Source organism: Spermophilus citellus (assembly GCF_964194105.1).
Source record: "Spermophilus citellus genome assembly, chromosome: 3".
Classification (NCBI taxonomy): Eukaryota; Metazoa; Chordata; class Mammalia; order Rodentia; family Sciuridae; genus Spermophilus; species Spermophilus citellus.
In genome coordinates, this window is record NC_138184.1 from 127,652,374 (window position 1) to 127,671,816 (window position 19,443).

Consider the following 19,443-nt stretch of genomic DNA (forward strand, 5'->3'; position numbering starts at 1 on the left):
AGCCCTAGAGCCTGGAGGAATCCTGTGTGGCTTCACTGCCACCTGTTCACGTGACTTGGTGGGAGGTGCTGATTGTCCCTGTGCTCCTCTCTGGAACCAAGGCAGCACACAGACAGCTGGAACCCAGGAGAAGAGGTCCTGGTGCTAAAGGCAGGAGCTGCAGCTGCAGAAAGGGGATGGAAGACAATCTGCAGACAACCAGGAGCACACGGGATGCAGGATCTGGGCTCACTGATTCAGCCACTTTGAGCATCACTAGTCTTGTGATGTCCCTTGTGGCACAAAAAGAAGATGAAGCCAAAGATGGTGATCGAGGCTTCTGAGGCAGCCCTGCCATTGGCCTCTGCAGGACTGAGGGCAACACTTGTGGGTCTTGGGAGACTCCACTCCTCAACACTGTGTCAGGGTCCCAGGCCAGCCTAAGGACTGCCAAGCATCAGATAAACAGTCACTGTTTGTCCCAGTTGTCAGGGAAAACTAGCAGTTGAGCATTTGGGGAGAGATCTGTGTATCATTCGTGGCACATAAGGTTTGGTAGTGAACTGGGCATAGTGGCACACACCTGTAACCCCAGCTATTCAGGAGGCTGAGGCAGGAGGATTGCAAGTTCAAGGTCATCCTGGGCAACTTAGTGAGATGCCATCTCAAAATAAAAAAATATTAAGTAACCAGGGTTGTAGTTCAGTGGTAGAGCACCCTTGGGTTCAATTCCAATGCCATACACACACACACACACACACACACACACACACACACAATTTGGCATTGAGCAAAGCAAGCGCAGCCCTGTCCTTTCAAACTCCTGGCTGAGTGGGAGAGGCAGGTGCTAACCCAGTAATCCTCAATGTGTGATCAGAAGTGTGACTGCTCCAAGAAAAGCACCTGCAGAGATGTGGGGGGACTCATGCATCCTTGGTGTCCTCTTTCTCCCAGTCCTCTCTCCCTAAGTTACCTTCCCTTATTTAACATCCCTACACTATCTGCATGTAGAGACCTGCAGCCTGTCTGTCCCATCCTGCCACGTTCTAGGATGGAGACAACAGGTCATTCCAGCCCACCCACATACACTCAGGTTTTCCTAAGGAAGAGTCAGTCATCTTCCTAGATGTGCATCACACACCCCAAAATAGCCCAAAGCAAATATATATATTACTTCTGTTTTTTTTTCAATTGCAATTTATTTATATAAAATTCAAAAGAAATTATATTCACCAAGGTTTACTGAAGAGCCCCAAATCTCCACTTCTTTTCTGAAAGAAAGGCAAGTTCCTGTCTGTTGGTGGACATGGCATGTGGCACATGGGTCCACCAAGGCAACATGGAGCAAAATTTCACAGCAAAGTTCACAAAGGAGCTGGGGATAGAGGGAGCACAGTGCTGGGGTGAGGTTTTAAAACTGAACACGAGACATGGATGCAGAAGAAAGCAAGCACATGTCATCTCAAACTATGCTGAACTGGTGTCTTGATTACTTCAAGCTGAAATCACTGGAGAAACGCTAAGTTCAGGAAGGGCCATTTGGCCTGTCTTCTACATGCAGCAAGCCTTAAAGATTCTTCTGGGAGGGGTGTTCTTTACACACCGAGGCTGGAAAATAGACTTAATCACCAGAAGTTCCTAACTGGGGCTACCATGAACCTGAATGTACAAACTCTGAAGTAACCCTTATCTTCCACAAGCTTCCACATGCCCCCCATAGATGCTTAATAACATCCCTAATCTAATCCAGAGAACCATCTGTCATGTTATTCCTTCACAAACTTATCATTCTTTGTCTAAAAAGTATAAAAAATTTTGTGCTTTGGTCATTTTTTGGGGGGACTTCACTCTTTTGTAAAGATCCCCTTGTGCCTATAAATTTAATAAAATTTTCATGCTTTCCTCTGGTTCATCAGCTCTTGTATTAATTGCGTTTTTACATCCAGCCAAAGAGCCCACATAGGAACTAAGTGTGGGAGGGGGGGATAGGGGAGAATCTCTTTCTCCCTTACAACACCCTACACTTCACTAGCCAGAACTCCTTTGGTCCCAGGGTAACACCTCCCTGAGGTCCCACAAACCCCTCTGAGATCCTTCCTCTCTTCCCTTCCCCTTTACAAATTAACTGACATCCCAGGTTCTTGGGTGTCCATCAAAAATTTTAACATCCCTACACTATCGGCATGTAGAGACCTGCAGCCTGTCTGTCCCATCCTGTCCACGTTCTAGGATGGAGACAACAGGTCATTCCAGCCCACCCACATACACTCAGGTTTTCCTAAGGAAGAGTCAGTCATCTTCCTAGATGTGCATCACACACCTCAAAGTAGCCCAAAGCAAATATATATTACTTCTGTTTTTTTAATTGCAATTTATTTATATTAAATTCAAAAGAAATTATATTCACCAAGGCTAATTGAAAGCCCCAAATCTCCACTTCTTTTCTGAAAGAAAGGCAAGTTCCTGTCTGTTGGTGGACATGGCATGTGGCACATGATCTCACCGGTGCTCAGTGAGATCAACCTCATGGGAACTTTGCTGGCTCCTGATGCTCAAGGTCTGTCCTCATCTATGCTTTGAGCTTTTCCACCAAGAATTGCAACCCCAGTGTGATTTCCTTGAACATATTCTTGATCAATCCCAGTTGTCTCGGGGATGACTGCAAACTTCATAAAAGATGCCTAATCTTTTCCTCCTCTCCTTGTGGGAGTGTCTTTTCAGGAGACAGTGATGCTGGAAAGTGCCAGGGACTGCAGTATTGGGAGAGTAGAAGTGGCCATCTCTAGGCTGCTTCCTTGCTGAGTGTGGCTCAAGAGCATTTATACAATAAGCTGCATCTCTCCTCCTTCTTTCCTGCTCCTCCTGATGGGCTTAGACCCTGTCCACACAGTTATCTCAGGAAGGACACTGCATAGTAATATTTGGAGCCTGATGGACAGGACAATATATAACAAAGTTTCTTTCTAAAGAAACAGAACCAACAGAGTGTGGGTATGCATGTGCACATGTGCATGCATGCGTGGGGGGGAGTGTATACACATACATACACCATATGGAAAAAGAGACTCATTTTAAGGAATTGACTCAATGCAATTGTGTAGGCTGGCAAGTCCCAAATCTGCAGAATGGGTGGGAAGGTTGGAGTTCCAGGGAAGAAACCATGTTCCAGTTAACTCCAATGTGATGATCTGCTGGAGAATTCCTCATTACTTGGGGGAGGCCAATCTTTTTTGTTCTGTTGGGCCTTCAACTGATTGGATAAGGCCCACCCACACTATAGAGAACAAGCAGTTCCATTCAGAGTCAGTCAATTTAAATGTAACCTCATACATATGAAAAAATGTTCAACATCTCTAGCAATTAGAGAAATGCACATCAAAATTACTCTGAGATTTCATCTCACTCCAATCAGAATGGCAGCTATTAGGAATACAAACAACAATAAGTGGGGAGGATGTGGGGGAAAAGTCATACTCATACATGGCTAGTGGATCTGCAAATTGGTGCAGCCAATATGGAAAGCAGTATGGAGATTCCTTGGAAAACTGGGAATGGAACCATCGTTTGACCCACCTATCCCACTCCTCGGTTTATATCCAAAGGACTTAAAAACAGGATGCTACAGGGACACAGCATATCAATGTTTATAGCAGCACAATTCACAATAGTTAAATTATGGAACCAACCCAGATGCCCTTCAGTAGATGAATGGATAGGGAAACTTTGGTATATATACACAATGGAACATACTCAGCATTAAAAGAGAATAAAATCATGGCATTTTCAGGTAAACAGATGAAGTTGGAGAACATAATGCTAAGTGAAGCAAGCCAATCCCCCCAAAACAAAGGCTGAATGTTTTCTTTGATATGAGGATGCTGACCATAATGGCGATTGGGGGGACAGCATGCAAGGAATGGAGGAACTTTTAGATAGGGCAGAGAGGAGGGAGAGGAAGGAAGGAGGCAAGGGGTAGGAATGATAGTGGAATGAGTTAGACATCATTACCCTAAGCACATGTATAAGACACGAATGGTGTGAAAATACTTTGTGTACAATCAGTGTCTTGAAAAATCGTGCTGTATATGTGTAATATGAAATGAATTGTATTCTGCCATCATGTATAACAAATCAGAATAAATTTTAAAAAATTTAAAAGAATGCAGACTAAAAAAGTAAAAGTAAATGTGACCTCATCCAAAATCCCCTTCACAGACATATCCAGAATAACATCTCATTAGATTTCTGGGCATGCCACTCAGCCAAAACGATATAAAATTAACCCTTACAGAGAGTTTGGCCAAAATCCCCAGAAAGGAAAAGTTTATTTGCCTGAATCAATAACAGGTCACATGCTCTGACAATGGGCAAACTTTCAAATGAGAAATGTCCTTCCAAATTCAGGACTCAAGACTTGTGACATGAATGTGAAACAGGGCTGGGCATATTTCTTTTGAGAAGGGGTAGGAAGGACGATAGAACCTTCCAGAACTGTCTCACTGTGGATTTTGTTGAGAGGTAAAAACTTGGGGGAGGGGGGAAACTGGGGGCAACAGGAAAGAAACCTCAGGGTACCCCCAGACTTCATCCTTTTTCCAACACTCTTCATTTGAAGGAAATGGGGCTAGGGCCTGCTGGTCATGGGCCCATCATGACCCCTGAGCCGTGGGCTCCAGAAACAGTCACGTCCACACCAGCCTAACTCAGCCTCTCTGTGGCAGCTTCTTCTTTGGTCCACCCCCACCCCCAACTGAACTGAGATGTGTGCACTTCAAGCAAGGTTGGGGGCAAGATGTCCCCAGATTTGCCTCTAGGTCACCCTTATGAAAGAGTCCATTTACTCCCCTAGAACTCTGGGGACCCCAAGGCAGAGAAGCCCCACCCTGTCCCAGGAGCGAACAGTCCGGTGGGGGAGGCAGGAGAACAGGAAGCCACTGAGACAATGGAGGCCAACTTGCTTCCCCCCATGGCTCTTCCCACCAGAAGGCATCCAGGAAGGGCTGTGGGCAGGATGAGGCACCTGGAGCAACCTGAGGACCAACGAGGTCCCCTGGCTGAATGAGGACACCAGAAGGGATTCTGTAAATCCCACCCCCACCCCCAAAGGTTTTCAGGGTCAGCATAAGCCCTTGCCTTCCTCCCTGTCTGTCCCCCAGGTGGCTCATCTGCAACAGGGACAAAAGGCAGCGGGGGAAGCAGAGCTCAGGTGCTTCCCCAAAGCCTCTGCCAGGACTCGATTATTTATAGTGACACTGGGGACCTAAGCTGACGAGCGTTAAATGGATTTGTGTAAACCATCCTGGGGCTGCAGATGGGGAGGAGACCGGAGGGCTGGGCAGGCAGGCTCACCCTGAAACGTACCGGGAAAATATTTAAAATCAGGTCTGGCTAGGGAGAGCTGTGTGTGGCGGAAAGTCGGCGCTGACAGCTGTGTCTGAAAGGCCGGAGGAGCTTCAGCCTGAGGATTTGCACTAAAAATAGCATCGCTGGCTTGTGGGTAGAGAATTTGACCCAATTAGAGATTACCAGTTTCAGGAATTACTGGAAAAGAAATCTCATTAAATAGGTTAAATATAGGAGCCTGAAGCTTAAAAGGCCATCTGGGATTAAAAGGAAAACCAAAAGTCCAGAAGGATTTTAAAATAAATTTTGCATCTCCTTTTGAGGGTAGGGGTCTCCTGCTCTACACATGCAGTCTGGGCACTGAAGGGACCTGAGATAAGCTCATGGAGCCCAGCATTTTACAGAAAGGGCCAGAGGCTCCTGCAGTGCACCCTGATAGCCCTGGACCTCTGCCCAGTGTGGTCCTGGTGGCTACTGTTCGGGTTCCAGCTAAACAGTGCTCCTCCTCCTCGAGATCTGGAAATGAGGCAGCAGCTCTGATCACACTTCTCACACACACACACACACACACGCATGCACGTGACAGTGCTCATGTCAGCACACGATGAATACAAACCAGACTCCACCCAGCCCATTCTGGATTCTCTGTATCTCTGCACACCACCTTATCCTGGCCAGAAACCCAGCCTCACACTCCACACCTCCCTCTCCTCCCCACGTCCAATCTGTCACCAAGTCCTATGGATTCCATCCCCAAAATAGTTCCCTCCCCTGCATCTCTGCTCCAAGTCCATCACTGCACTTGCCACCAAGGTCTTCAGAGATTCCTCCACTCTGCCTCCGGCTATCCCCCAACCCTGCTGCTCAACCCTGCTCAGTCTCCCACACATCTTTCCTGACATATGAAGAGGGTCTTACCAGTTTCTTGCTCTAAAAAATCAATGATTTCCTAGTGCCTCAAAGAATCCCCTAAAGTGTGTTTTTGCAGCACCAGAGGCCTGAGAAAAACCCTAAAAAAAGAAATGCTGTGTTAGAATGCATCCAAGAGATGCTGCGAGCAGGAATGTGCTTAGCTTCATTTAAGGCAGCATTTCCAATTTGTCTGACCAAAGAACACCTAATGGCAACCTAAGGATAGAGGAAACCAGTAAGCAACTCAGCCCTGCAGCTCTCAGACCTATAATGTCCCTCCCCCGAACACACCTTTGTTGAGTCACCTGTAAACCCAACTTGTCCCTTGCAGTCTATAGCTGCATCTTGCCAGCCCCCTGCAAGATCAAACCCTTGTTCAATCTCTCTTGTTCCTTTCAGAGAATTTAGGGAAAAGTCAACTGTCTTTACTCACACTCAACACCGAATACTTTTGGTCACCAAAATACATGAAATATGTGCATTTTCCTCCATCAGTTTTTTGGGGAGCTACCAGGGATTGAACCTATGAATGCATAACCACTGAGCCACCTCCCAAGCACTTTCTTTTCATTCTTTCATTTATCTATCTATCTATTTATTTGATACAAGGTTAAGGCTGACTTGGAACTTGCAATTTTCCTGTCTCAGCCTCCCAAGCTGCTGGGATTAAAGGTATGCACCATCGCACCTGGCTTCCTCTATCAATTCTGACAACATCTGGGTGCCCTAAAATTCCACTTAGTTCTGACTGTATCCACATGGAGTTAGTATCAGACCCCACAGATTAAAGGCTCTGTCCCACAGGCTGCCTCCATTTCAGATGCCAATCACGGCAGGAAGTCTCCTGGCCACTCACAACCTCTGTCTCACTTGGTTACAAATTGAAGGTTCTCACAAATTGAAGGTTCTTTGCTCTGGTTTCGTAGTTTGCTAGAGCTACTCAGGGAACCCTGGAAAATAGCATCCTTACTCAGTTACCAGTTTGTTACAAAGGACATATCAAAGAATACAGTTGAACAGATGAAGAGATACCTAGAGTGGATTTGGAAAGGTCCCATGAATAGGTGCTTCTGGCCCTATAAAGTTTTGGGGTCCCCCACCCTCCCAACACATGGATGTGCTCTTGGTCAACAATTGATAAGCCCTCTGAGCTTTATCATATTGGCTTTTTAATGAAGATCTCTCTTCAATCATTGACCATTGTTGATGAACTCAACTGTTAGCCTTTCATCCTCTCTCAGAGTTAAGGATGGACTGAAAGTTCCAACCCTATAATCTCATGGTTGGTTCCCTGGCAGCCAGCCACCATCAGGAGGCTGTCCAGGAGTCCCAGCCAGAGTCATCTCATCAGCATTTAAAGATACAACTCTTCGGAGACTCCAAGGGTCTTAGGAGCATGCCAGGAAATGGGGGCAGAGACCAGATTCATATTTTTTCTTACTTCACTCAGTTTTACCCATTCCTTGGCCAGAAACCTCTCAATTATATCCGAAAGAACTGGAAGCCCAGAATGCAGAGTTGGTTCATGCAAGTCTTTGCCTAAGACCCAAATTTTATTTTCTAGACACCAAAGAAGTGACCCAACCTAAGGGATAGATGCAATTCTGTGTCCACAGCATTCCAGAACAGCTCTGACCACCAGGCAGGAAAGGTCCCCATTTGTGTCCTCAGGCACATCATTGCAGAGGAGAATCTCTCTCTCAGTTTGTACTTCAGATCTCCACCAAGGGTATCTCTGGCCCTGCCTTGGTCATGTGCCTGAGACAAGGGCTGTGCTAGGGTGTTCTGACCAGCCAGAAGGAACCTGGGATCAGTATTGACCCTGGGGCTAGGGGTTGTAGGGGAAATACATAGAAAGACATCTCTATGGGAGCACATTGGATAAGATCAGGACACTGGTTGAACAAAACACTGTCACTGTGTCCACTGTTTGTGGCCAACACAGTTGCCTTTCATTGAAAGACAGTTCCTTACTGCCCCTCACAGGTCCCCCCTTTTATTCTCCCTTCAGTCTTAGCACTTTCCAATGTCTGTGTAGTTAGTTGAATGAGGTCCCTCCCCAAATTCATGTTCATCCAAAACCTCAGAATGTGACCTTATTAGGAAATAGGGTTTTTGCAGATGCAATTAGTTAAGGATCTTGAGATGCCATCATCCTGAATTTAGGGTAGACACAGGGAAGAAATCCATGTGAGGACAGAGGCAGCTCTTGGAGCAACATTGGCAGAAGCCAAAGAATGCCAAAGATTGCACCTGGAGTGTGGAGGGGTCCCCTCTGTTCTTCCTTGGTTCTTGTGGTGGGCTCTTCAGGTGGGTCTAGGAACCAAGTAAACACAAGAATGATTAATAGGAGAAAAACATGCAAGCTTTATTAATTTTACATGTACATGGGGATCTCTGCAAGTGTGAGGTTCAAAGGAATGGTCAAATCAAGATTCTTTTGTAGTTTTTAGACAAAGAATGACAAATTTGTGAAGGAATGAGGGAACAAATGAATCTCTAGACTAGGGTTATAAATTCTAGGGTGTAACTGCAAGATATAAAGCAAAGTATGAAGCTAGTGGAAGATAAGGCTGCTCTTAAGACTGTTCATTCAAGTTCATTATAGTCTCAGTTTCCAGCCTCTGGTAATCAGAGCTATTTTCTTACCTTGGTATAGGGAAAACACCCCTTCCAAAAGAATCTTCAAGGCTTACTGCATGTGTGAAGAGCCAGGCCACATGGCCCCATCTGAGCTCTCCAGGCAATTTCAGCTTAAGATAATCAATATACTAATTTGGCATGGTTTGAGATGGCACATTCTTAATTCCTTCACTTTGTGACCTAGTAGTGAATTTTTGTAAATGTTCAATATGTGCCTAGAAAACTGTTTGTTCTCTAATTGCAGACAACATGGCTCTACAAACGTAACAAAGAAAATGAGTTTGTGGCCAGTTCCAGTGGCATGTGGCTGTAATGCCAGCTACTCGGGAGGCTGAGGCAGGAGGACCACAAGACAGAAGCCATTGTCAGCAACATAGTGAAAACTCCATCTCAAAAAAAAAAGTTTATCTCCTTGTTCTTTATTAATGTTTTGTCAGCTTGATCTGTTAATATTTGAAAGAGCCATATCTGATGGTGTTTGCAATTTCTCCTTGTAGTTCTACCAGTTCTTAATTCATATCCTTGGAGGCTACTTTTTGCTTGCAAGTTTAGAATGGTATCTTGCCAATGAATTGAAACTCTGGTCTTTATGATGTAACTTTCTCTATGCCAATAACACTCTGGTATGGAAGTTTTGTCTTGTCTGATATTACACCACCAGACAGCTAGCTTTGGCCAGCATTAGCCTTGCTGACCTGATTCTTTGCTGGCAACTTCTGTGTGTCATTACCAGTTATAGCTCTTAAGAATAAAATATTGCAAAATTTTGTTCCCAGACTCAGCCATTGTCTTTTATGTATTCTACAATCCAGAGCAACTTTCTGGGTTCATTTTATTTTCCTCCTGGAGCAGTTCCTTAGAAGCTTCATTATTGTAGCTATTTTGGTGTTAAGAGTTTCTCTCTTGGTCTTTGATTTTCTGGGAACATCTTCATTTTATCCTCTTTCGCTAAGTTTATTCTTCAAATGGCACAATTCCAACTTGGGAGTTACTCTTTTCTCAGCCCTTTAAAATAATAATCCACATTTGTTTCCTTCTATTTGTTGCTGTCTGGAGTCTGTGCTCAGTACACCCTGTTCCATGGCCGGTGAAGGTCTCTTTCTTCTTCTAATGGCTCTCACTGTCTTCTTTCTATTAGAGCCTCTGCACTTGCTCTTTGGTAAGTGCACTTTAGTTCATTTCAAATGCTGTTCATCACTAGTTTATGCTTCACCTCTGATCATAACAATGTCTGGGGACCTTGAGGATCTAAATCGGGTGACTGTCACTTTCAGTCATTTGTTTCTTTGCATCTTTGATGATCTCTGAGTATGAACTCAGACTTGGTTTATATTAATTGGAAGAGAACTAGGGGGCCTATCTGTGGGATGTTTTTCTACAGAGAACTTACACTTCTGCTAATAGCCATACACACTTCAGATTTTATTCCCAGACGTTTCTTCCCTTCCTTTTCCCTTTCTTGACTTTTGATATGAAGACTTTCAACCATAAAGAGGGTGGAAAGAGAGTTTTCTTTGAACTAATTGAAAGGAAAATATAGAGGCTGTGAAACTTCATTTCTAAATACCTCAGCATTTCTTTCCTAAGAATAAAAACACGAGTTCACCATCACAGTATTATCGTCACTCTTAGGAAAATCTAGTAGACTGGCCACTGAGTCATTTTTCATATCCTCTGAGGCCCAGACTGTTAGGTCGGTTGAGGTGGCTAAGGGAACAAAGCACCAGGTGACAACCAATCAGATGCCAACAGACAAGCAGTGATAACCACCTGCTAATCAGTAGGGTCTCCTGACTGATCCTGGCAGGACATGGAGCTCAGCAAGATCCCCTGACCAACCCCAGGAGGACAAGGGACCCTAAAAACCTCCCTTTCCTGTCCTAAGCCCTCCCTTCCCGCCCTAAGCCCGATAAAATTACAATCTGGCTGAGCCTGGGTGCAACTCCCTGGGACCTGCTCTGTTGGACGGGTGTCACCCAGGAGGGAATCTCAATAAAGCCTTGTTCGGCAGCTTTTAATCTGTCTCCTTCTGGTCACTGGTGCCTGACCTTACACAGACCATATTCACATTTTCTACTCTGTTTCCCCAAAAAGCTCTTTCTTTGGTTTATTTTCTAAACTAGGATCCAATCAAGGGTCATATATAATAACTGGTCAGAACATTTCTTTTATTCTTTTTTAATATAAAAGTTTCTTTCTTGAACACATAATCTCTCAAGGGGTATCAAGTGCCCCAGGACCAACTCTCCCACCCACACTATGTGGATGGATTCCATCCCTGGGTCCTAGGCGACAGCTCATCAGAGTAGAAGACAGCCTTCTCTCCCTGTCCCCCCACCCCTCCCTCAGTGGGAAGACCCTTTTTGCCCTCCCCACCTCCATCCCTGTCCCCTTTCTTCCCCTTCAATTGGCAGATCCTCTACTCTCCCCCTCCCACTCAGTGGGGCAGACCCTCCTTCACTGGTGCAGGAGGCAGGTCAGCCCCCTGGCTCTTTCCATCACAGCAGTCTCAGCACTTCTTCAAAGGCTGAATAATCACTCCATTTTTAGAGTCACCTCTTTACAGGAGACTGGAGTCACTAGGAAGAGATCTCACCTGGACTGGTGGAGTAGAAAGAAGTCTAGTGCAGATAACAAATCCTAAGAGCGGGTCCAGCTAGACAATGAGCACTGCAGGTTTGTGCAAAGTGAATGCCCCCACACACACCCCATCACACATACATACTACCAGAAACTTTCCAAATTCTAGGTGCAATATCCTGAAGCAGCCCCCAAAGCCTGCTGGTCATGGTCAGAGCACAGGTATAGGGCCTGGGGCATAGCAGAGAGTGGGGCTGCTACAAGGTCAGATCCAATTGAGCTACTCTCAGGTGTGCAGGGCATCTCCTTGGCATTTTAATCCTCTCTTCCATGGTCACTTCAGTAGTGTTTTAATTGTTTTTCCCTATGAATGTTAATTAACAGGCAGTAACTGAACAGTTACTCCCTGTCTGTATAAAGCACCAGGAGAGAAGCTGGTAAGGGAAAAAAAAAAAAAAAAGGTCTTTTCTGGAGAAGGAGGAAGGTCTTGCCTAAATTATTCCAGTTCTCTCTTCTTAAGACAAAACCTGGCCAAGTAAATTGGGCGTGGAGCAGGGACCCCTGGTTTATCATCATGCCTATCCAGGTCTTGGAGAGGTGGCTCCCATCTGATTAATATCTGTACCTCCTCTGGCAGGTTAAGGACTGGGTCTTAGTAATTGTGAACTGAATAAATGTAGGATCTGACTTGTTTTTCCTCTATGTTTATATTTTGTCCTGTCCAACCAAAGAAATAGTATGACAATATTAATATACATGTGATTTATACTTTTCTATTGTCAAAGTCCTTTCCCTGAATATTCTCATTTACTTATTGGTGCACACAGCAACCTGTCCTGTGGTGGATTTCAAACCTTATCACCGTAAGTTGATTTTTCTGATCATAACATTTTTTTTTTTTTGGTAAAAGTTTTGTAAGCCACAGAAACATGTATAAAGAGGAAAATGTCTATATTCTCACCAGCGAGAGACACTGTGGATGGCAGGATTGTGGTCACTTGCAGTCATGTATGATCCTCCTGCCTCGGCCTCCTGAGTGGCTGGGATTAACACTGCACCACCATGCCAGGCCCTCTACCACATATTTTAATCCAATCAGTGTTTGCTGAGTACCTGCTGCCATAGATTGAGACCTGGGGACAGAGAATTGGGAAATAAAATCAAATCAGAGATAGCCTAAGTGGTCCAGGACCACAAGAGGGAAGCCGAGGTACCTGAAGTCTGGCGAGATCTCGGCAGTTTCCTAGGGCTGTCGTACCAATATCGCCTCAAGCTGGGTGGTCATTTTACAACAGAAATTTAATCTCTCATTGTCTAGAGGCCCACAGTTCAAAATCAAGGTGTCAGCAGGTTCAGGATCTCTCCCAAACCTACAGAAGAGGATCCTTCCTGGCTCCTTTCAGTTTTGGGTGTGAGGAGGTAAGGATGTGCCATCTCAAAGTATGCCAAGTGGGAACAGAGATTATTCCAGGCTGAAATTACCTGAAGAATTCTATCTTCAGAAAGGGCTATTTGACACCGGGCACGTTGGCACACACCTATAATCCCAGAGGCTCCAAAGGCTAAGGCAGGAGGATCGCGAGTTCAAAGCCAGACTCAGCAATGGAGAGGCACTAAGCAACTCAGTGAGACCCTGTCTCTAAATAAATACAAAATGGGGCTGGAGATGTGGCTCAGTGGTTGAATGCACCTGAGTTCAATCCCAAGTACCCCCCATCAAAAAAAAGGGGGGCCGTTTGGCCTGGCTTTGCCCACATTCAGCAAAGATGTCTTCCCTATACCAGGGCAAGAAAATCGGCTTCAATGGACCTGAATGGGTAAACTCACTGTCGTAACTCTTTTTTTTTTTAATTGTTAACACTTTTTATTTTACAAATAAGAAATAATGATAACATAAGAAAGAAAAATATAACTCCTAAAATTATCAGACAGATTCAAGGATAAGAAGATAAATATATAAACAGATAGTCAAGCATTGTCTAGAACAGTATCTATTATTCCAGACCAAAAAAAAATAAAATAAAGAAACAGTGTTTTTTTTTTTAAAAAAAAGACTTCATGTCTGAATTTGGGGGAGACACAAATATTTAGACCAGAGCGGAGGGTGTGGGCTGTTTGGTTTGATGTTTCCTTTACAGTGGTTGTATTCTGCAGAGATGCTGGTATTTGTTTTAGGTGCTCATTTCTGGGAACATGTGAGCTTCCCTGTTTGGTAATGTGTATCACCAAGAACCTAATATAAGGCCCTAGTGTGTGTCCTTCCTGGTGACTTCAAGAAGATGGGCAGGAGTGAGCCCTGGAGTATAGAGTCCCAGGAACCACAGAGCCACTGTGATCCTGTTTGCTGCCTCCCCATCACTAAAGGGCCTGCTGTACACCTGGGCGGGTGCCCAGGATGCTTGGTTCCAGTCCTGGGGGGCAGACCCCACTTATCATCAGCTCCTTGGTCCGGCAGGCACTGACACTTTTCCCAAGACCTGGGAGTTGCCACCTACTTCTGTGGCAGATGGCAGGTCCCAATAGTCCCAAGGCAGTGTAGAGGGACGGTGAGTGCCAAGCTGGAGGCCTCCACAGCTTCCTCTGGCTCAGAGCCCAGCACTACCCCTACTGGAGTAACTCTTATCTCTCACTGTCTTCACACCTCTTCATATATCTCTTAGTGACATCCCTAAAATTTACTACCCTAGTCTAGAGACCCATTTATTCTGTCATTCCTTCACACGTTTATTGTTTTTTTGTCTCAGAAATATCAAAGCATCATGCTTTGGTCATTTGGAGAGGGGCTTCACTCTTTGAAAGATGCCCATGTATATGTAAAATTAATAAAATACTTATGCTTCTCTCTTGTTGATCACCTTATATTAATTGGATTCCTACATCCAGTCCAAAAGCCTCCATAAGAACTGAAGATAAGTAAAAGAGACCTCTTCGTCCCCTATAAGCAAACCTCAAAACTCTCAGATTCATACAAATCAGTTATCCAGCAATAAACAAATTAAAATATAGGTAATTTTAAAGATTTTGCTAATATAGAAATGCATTTCTCAATACATTGATGGGAACACTTTAGCAAATATTTCCAAATGAAGTTATTACAGAAAAAAATGTTAAATGTTTAAAACTGAACAATAAAAAGTACTGCATATCAAAATTTAAGAGATGCAAATGGAAACAGTATTTAATAAGAAACTTTTAGACTCATATACTTAAGTAGGAAGAAGAAAGTCTGAAAATTAAAAAGCTAAGGACCCAACTTCAGAGGCTGAATAAAGAACTCTAGAAAAAAATTCAAATATCCTATGAGCACTGTTAGTAAAGTGCTCAAGATCTGAAGTCTAAATTAATGAAATAGAAAATAAATATATGATCTCTTTTTTCCCAGCTTCATTAAGGTATGATTGACAAGCAAAAAATGGTAGTATTTAAGATTAGATGGTGATGTTTTGATACATGAATATGTTGTGAAATGATTGCCACAATCAAGCTCATTAACTTACCCACTGTCTCACTTGGGTACTTGGGTACTGAGTGTGTATGTGTGTGTGTGGGGGGGGGTGTGTAGTGAAAGCCACTCTCTCAGCAAATCCCAAGTATATAACACATGCTTCATAACTACCTCACCTCTATACATTAGAACTCCACAACTCACTCCTCCTGCCCAACCTAAACTTTTGAGGGGTGCATATCTCCAGAATCACAAAAACTCTTCATCTAAATAGAAACAGAGGACATACTTTATATCTTCTTTTATGAGTTCCTACACTTTGTTAGCATTAGAATAATCTATAAATATCTTTCTCTAAATATTAATGAGAGGGGAACCACATAATCATCTCAAATGATGCAATAAAAGCATTTGATAGAATTCAGCACACGTTCATATTAAGTCCTCTAATAAAATGCAAACATAAAGAGAATCTTAACCTGATAACACCTATCAAAAGACAGCCCACTCTCATTGCATGCACTCACAATTTACTAATAGTCTTTGAAAGATACAAAAAGAAAAATCATTTACAATATGAAAAAAAAAAGGGTTAAGCTCTGAAAATTGTAAGGAATTAAACTACTATTATTTTGGTGTTATACTATTTCCTACATAGAAAATACAACAAAAATTGGAGCCAAATTATCAGAAGTGCTATACATTTAATAGTATCACTAGATATAAGATCAACATAAAAAATTAACTATATATTTATACCTTTGAAAAAATACTCAGAGAAAGAGACATTTCTAATCTATTCTACATAGAATAGTAGCAAAATTATAAGATATCAAGGAATAAATCTAACAAAAGAGGTATGGATCCTGCAGGAATAAAAATATGAATATTTTTGGATGTTGCTGGAGAAAATCCAAATAAATGAAAAGATTTTCTATGATTATAGGTAAGAAAACTCAAAATCCAAAAACTGGCCATTCTCCCCAAGGTGAGATTGTCATTCTATTGCAGTTTCAATCAAAATTCTAAAAGGGTTTTCCAAAAGAAATTGACAAGAAATTCTGAAATTTCTACGAAAGAGCAGAGACCTACAGAGGAATAAGACAATCCTGAAGAGGAATAAACTAAACAACCGAACAAAACAACCTAGGAATACACCCATATGTATATGGAAATTTGGTATTCAGCAAAGGTAATATTAATGGGGAAATGACAAAGGTACAATAAATACTGCTGGGAAATCTGAAATGGAAACTATCTTGATTCTGCACACAAGACTGCACTCTTCCATAGAATAAAGAATCAAATGTGAAAGGTGACATTTTATCTCATTTAAAAAAGAGAGAGAAAGAAAGAGGCCCTTTTTTACTTTGAGGCAAGGAAGATGACTTCAAGAAGATATCAAAGGCAAGATACTCACTGAATAGATTTTATTCGTTGCAATTAAGAATTCCTGTTTACCAAAGACCTCATCTGTGTAAGACTGGGAAAAGATATATGTCACTTACACAGCTCAGAGTGGATCAGCAACCAACTACTATACAGGCCAGAAGTTCCACATTCACAGATTTAACCAACAACAGATCAAAAATATTTAGGAAATAATCACCTCGTACTGAAAACACACAGTTTTATTCTCACAGTTATTTCCTAAACAGTATACTATAATAACTATTCACATAGCATTTACATTGGTTAGGTGTTATAAGTAATCTAGAGATAATTTAGATTATACAGGATGAAGTGCATAGGTGTGCGTATACGCAAATACTACACCATTTTGTATGAGGGACTTGAACTTCATTGTGTTTTTGTATCCTCAAAAGTCCTGGAACCAATTCCTCATTGATATTGAGAAATGACTATAAATTCTTATAATTCATTTTAAAAAAAAGAAAGTCTCTCTCAAGAATGTTATGGTTTAGATAGATAGGGATGTTATGGTTTAGATATCATGTGCCATCCAAAAGCTTATGTGTGACACAATGCAAGAAATGATTGGGTTATGAGAGTACAAACCTAATCAGTGTGTTAATCCACTGATATGGATACTTAGATGGTAATTGAAAGCACATAGGGTATGGCTGGAGGAGGTGGGTCTGTGGGGGCGTGCCTTGGGGTATATTTTTGTTCTGGTTGAGCAAAGCCCTCTCTGTGTGCTTCCTGGTACCATGCTCTCAGCCACTTTCCTCTGGCACACTCATCCACGATGATGATCTACTTCACTTTAGACCCAAAAGAATGGAGTTGGCCATCTATGTGATAGAGGAACGACAGATGACAGAGGTGGGAACACGAAGTTAAGGGAATAATTCTATAAAATGGGCCCCTGTGCTGCCCCTGCCCACATGCTTTCTTTTCCAAGAAGCAACTTACCTGCAGCCCTGTACCTGGCCTAAGTGGACAGGATATGTCACATTTCTCAACAAACTACCTGTTGTCTGCAGGAGAAATGCAGGCCCCAAACAATGTGGATAAGAGGAACCCAAGTTACCCTAAAAGGGGAGATTCTGTGACCCTTTCACAGACCAGATCCTGAAACTCAGGGAGATAAGGATAATTCCTCCTAACCATAAAATGGGTAAGAATTTGTGGTTAAGAATCCAATCAGAACCCATCAGTAAAGGGCCAAATTGACCAAATTGTCTTGGCAGTGGGGACTGGAAAGTCTGATGTCATCCTAAGGTCAGTCAAAAGTCAAGAGGCAGACGTGGGTGGGACTCACTGGCAACTTCTCTGGGATAGACAATAAAATCAGAGTGCAAGAAAGGCACACTGTCCTCTCTTCCCTGGGAGGACCCACTTTCTCTCTTGAGAGTGTCCCCTTTTCCCTTTTCCTATCCCTTCAATAAACTCATTCCTGTTACTCTGAGCAACACTGTCTGAAATCTTTGTGACTTGATCACAAAAATTAGGGTTTAAAGTAAGGGAGGCAGTCTTCATGCTGCCTCACTTTCCCAAAAGGCCCCAGCCCTATAACATGTGGACTAAGACCTCTGAAACCATGAGCCCCAAAGTAAACTTTTCCTCCTCGAAAATTGTTCTTGTCAGGTCTTTTTGACACAGCGGAGAAAAAGCTAAAACAAAGGACAAACATTTTAAGGAAGAGGAAACATGATTGGCAAATAAACACACATGTAAACACATTTGATCTTGTTGGTAATTATGAACATGTTAATGGAAATCACAAATGAAAATCATTCTAATTTCCCCAGATTGGCAAATGCATATGTGTTAATGCAGAGCCAAAGGGTAGAAGCAGGAAGGCAAATTAATCCAATTCAGGGGAAACAATTTGATATACCTTCTAAATTTCAATATCTGCACAATCTGCCACCCAGAGCTGACTTCCTTCTCTTTTTAAAAGTCTGGATAACATCTTACCCATGTAAACCAAAAGACAACACTTCCAATAAGAAAAAAAGCATTCATGGTGTATCAACACAATTGAATATTATGAAGCATTAAAAATGAATGCATGATGGTGACACAATAATATGCATAGCTCAGAGAAATGATGACACTCTTCACAAAACCTGAAAATAAGAACATCGAAATTATGTTATGTAGGGATGCACACATTTTTAAAGAAATCCTCTTTTGCTATGAGATCAGGAGCCTAATAAGCTCACAATTCAGAGCTGCTGTGGCCTCTGATTTAGAATCAGGATGCTGGATTAGGGAAATACATAGCATTGGGAACGATTCAGTTCTTGAGCTGGGGCATTGGTTAAGGACAGTTTTTACTTTTAATGGTTATATGGTTATGCTTGCTTTGTATCAATCAACTATTATATAATTTGAAACATTAAAAAATGGGGCTGCAGTGTGCTTCCTTGAAAGAAATTGTTCTACAAATAAGGTGAGCTCAGATGAATCTTACTGGGACATGCTGTGGATGAAAGGGGAAGCAGAGCAGAACCTGGGCCTGTCACCCACAAGGGTCCACAGTGCTTCTGAGGGGTAGGCATTACCCTGTTTTTACAGACAAAAAAAAAATGAGTGGCAGAGAGATTAAAAGTCTCAGTTTACAGAACAAACCTGCTCATAGTTAGAACTTTTTTTCTCTAAAGGTCACAAGAGAGAGCCTTAAACTGTTTGGGTGTGTGTGTATGCGTACTATATGTATATATGCATGTGTGAATATATTAAATGTTTATGACATATGTGTATGTATGTATTATGTGTGTACATACATATTATTTATTGTGTATGTATTACATACATAAGTGTGCATGTTTGTTACGTATGTGTGTATGTGTACATGTACACATTTAAGTATGCATGTAGGTATATATGTTTGTGTGTATTATGTGTATGTGGATATGTGGATGTTGTGGATATATGTATTTTTCTGAATTACATAATTAAGAATATTACCTCAAATGCTTTGCTCTTAAACTTGAGCCTGAATTAGCATCACCTGTAGGATTGCCCAAAACCTGGATTTCCACCACTCCACACCTCCAGAGTTTCTGTTTTAGCTGGACGTAGTCAGAGAATGTTCATTTTTAACAGTTTCCAAGCACTGTGGCTGCTGG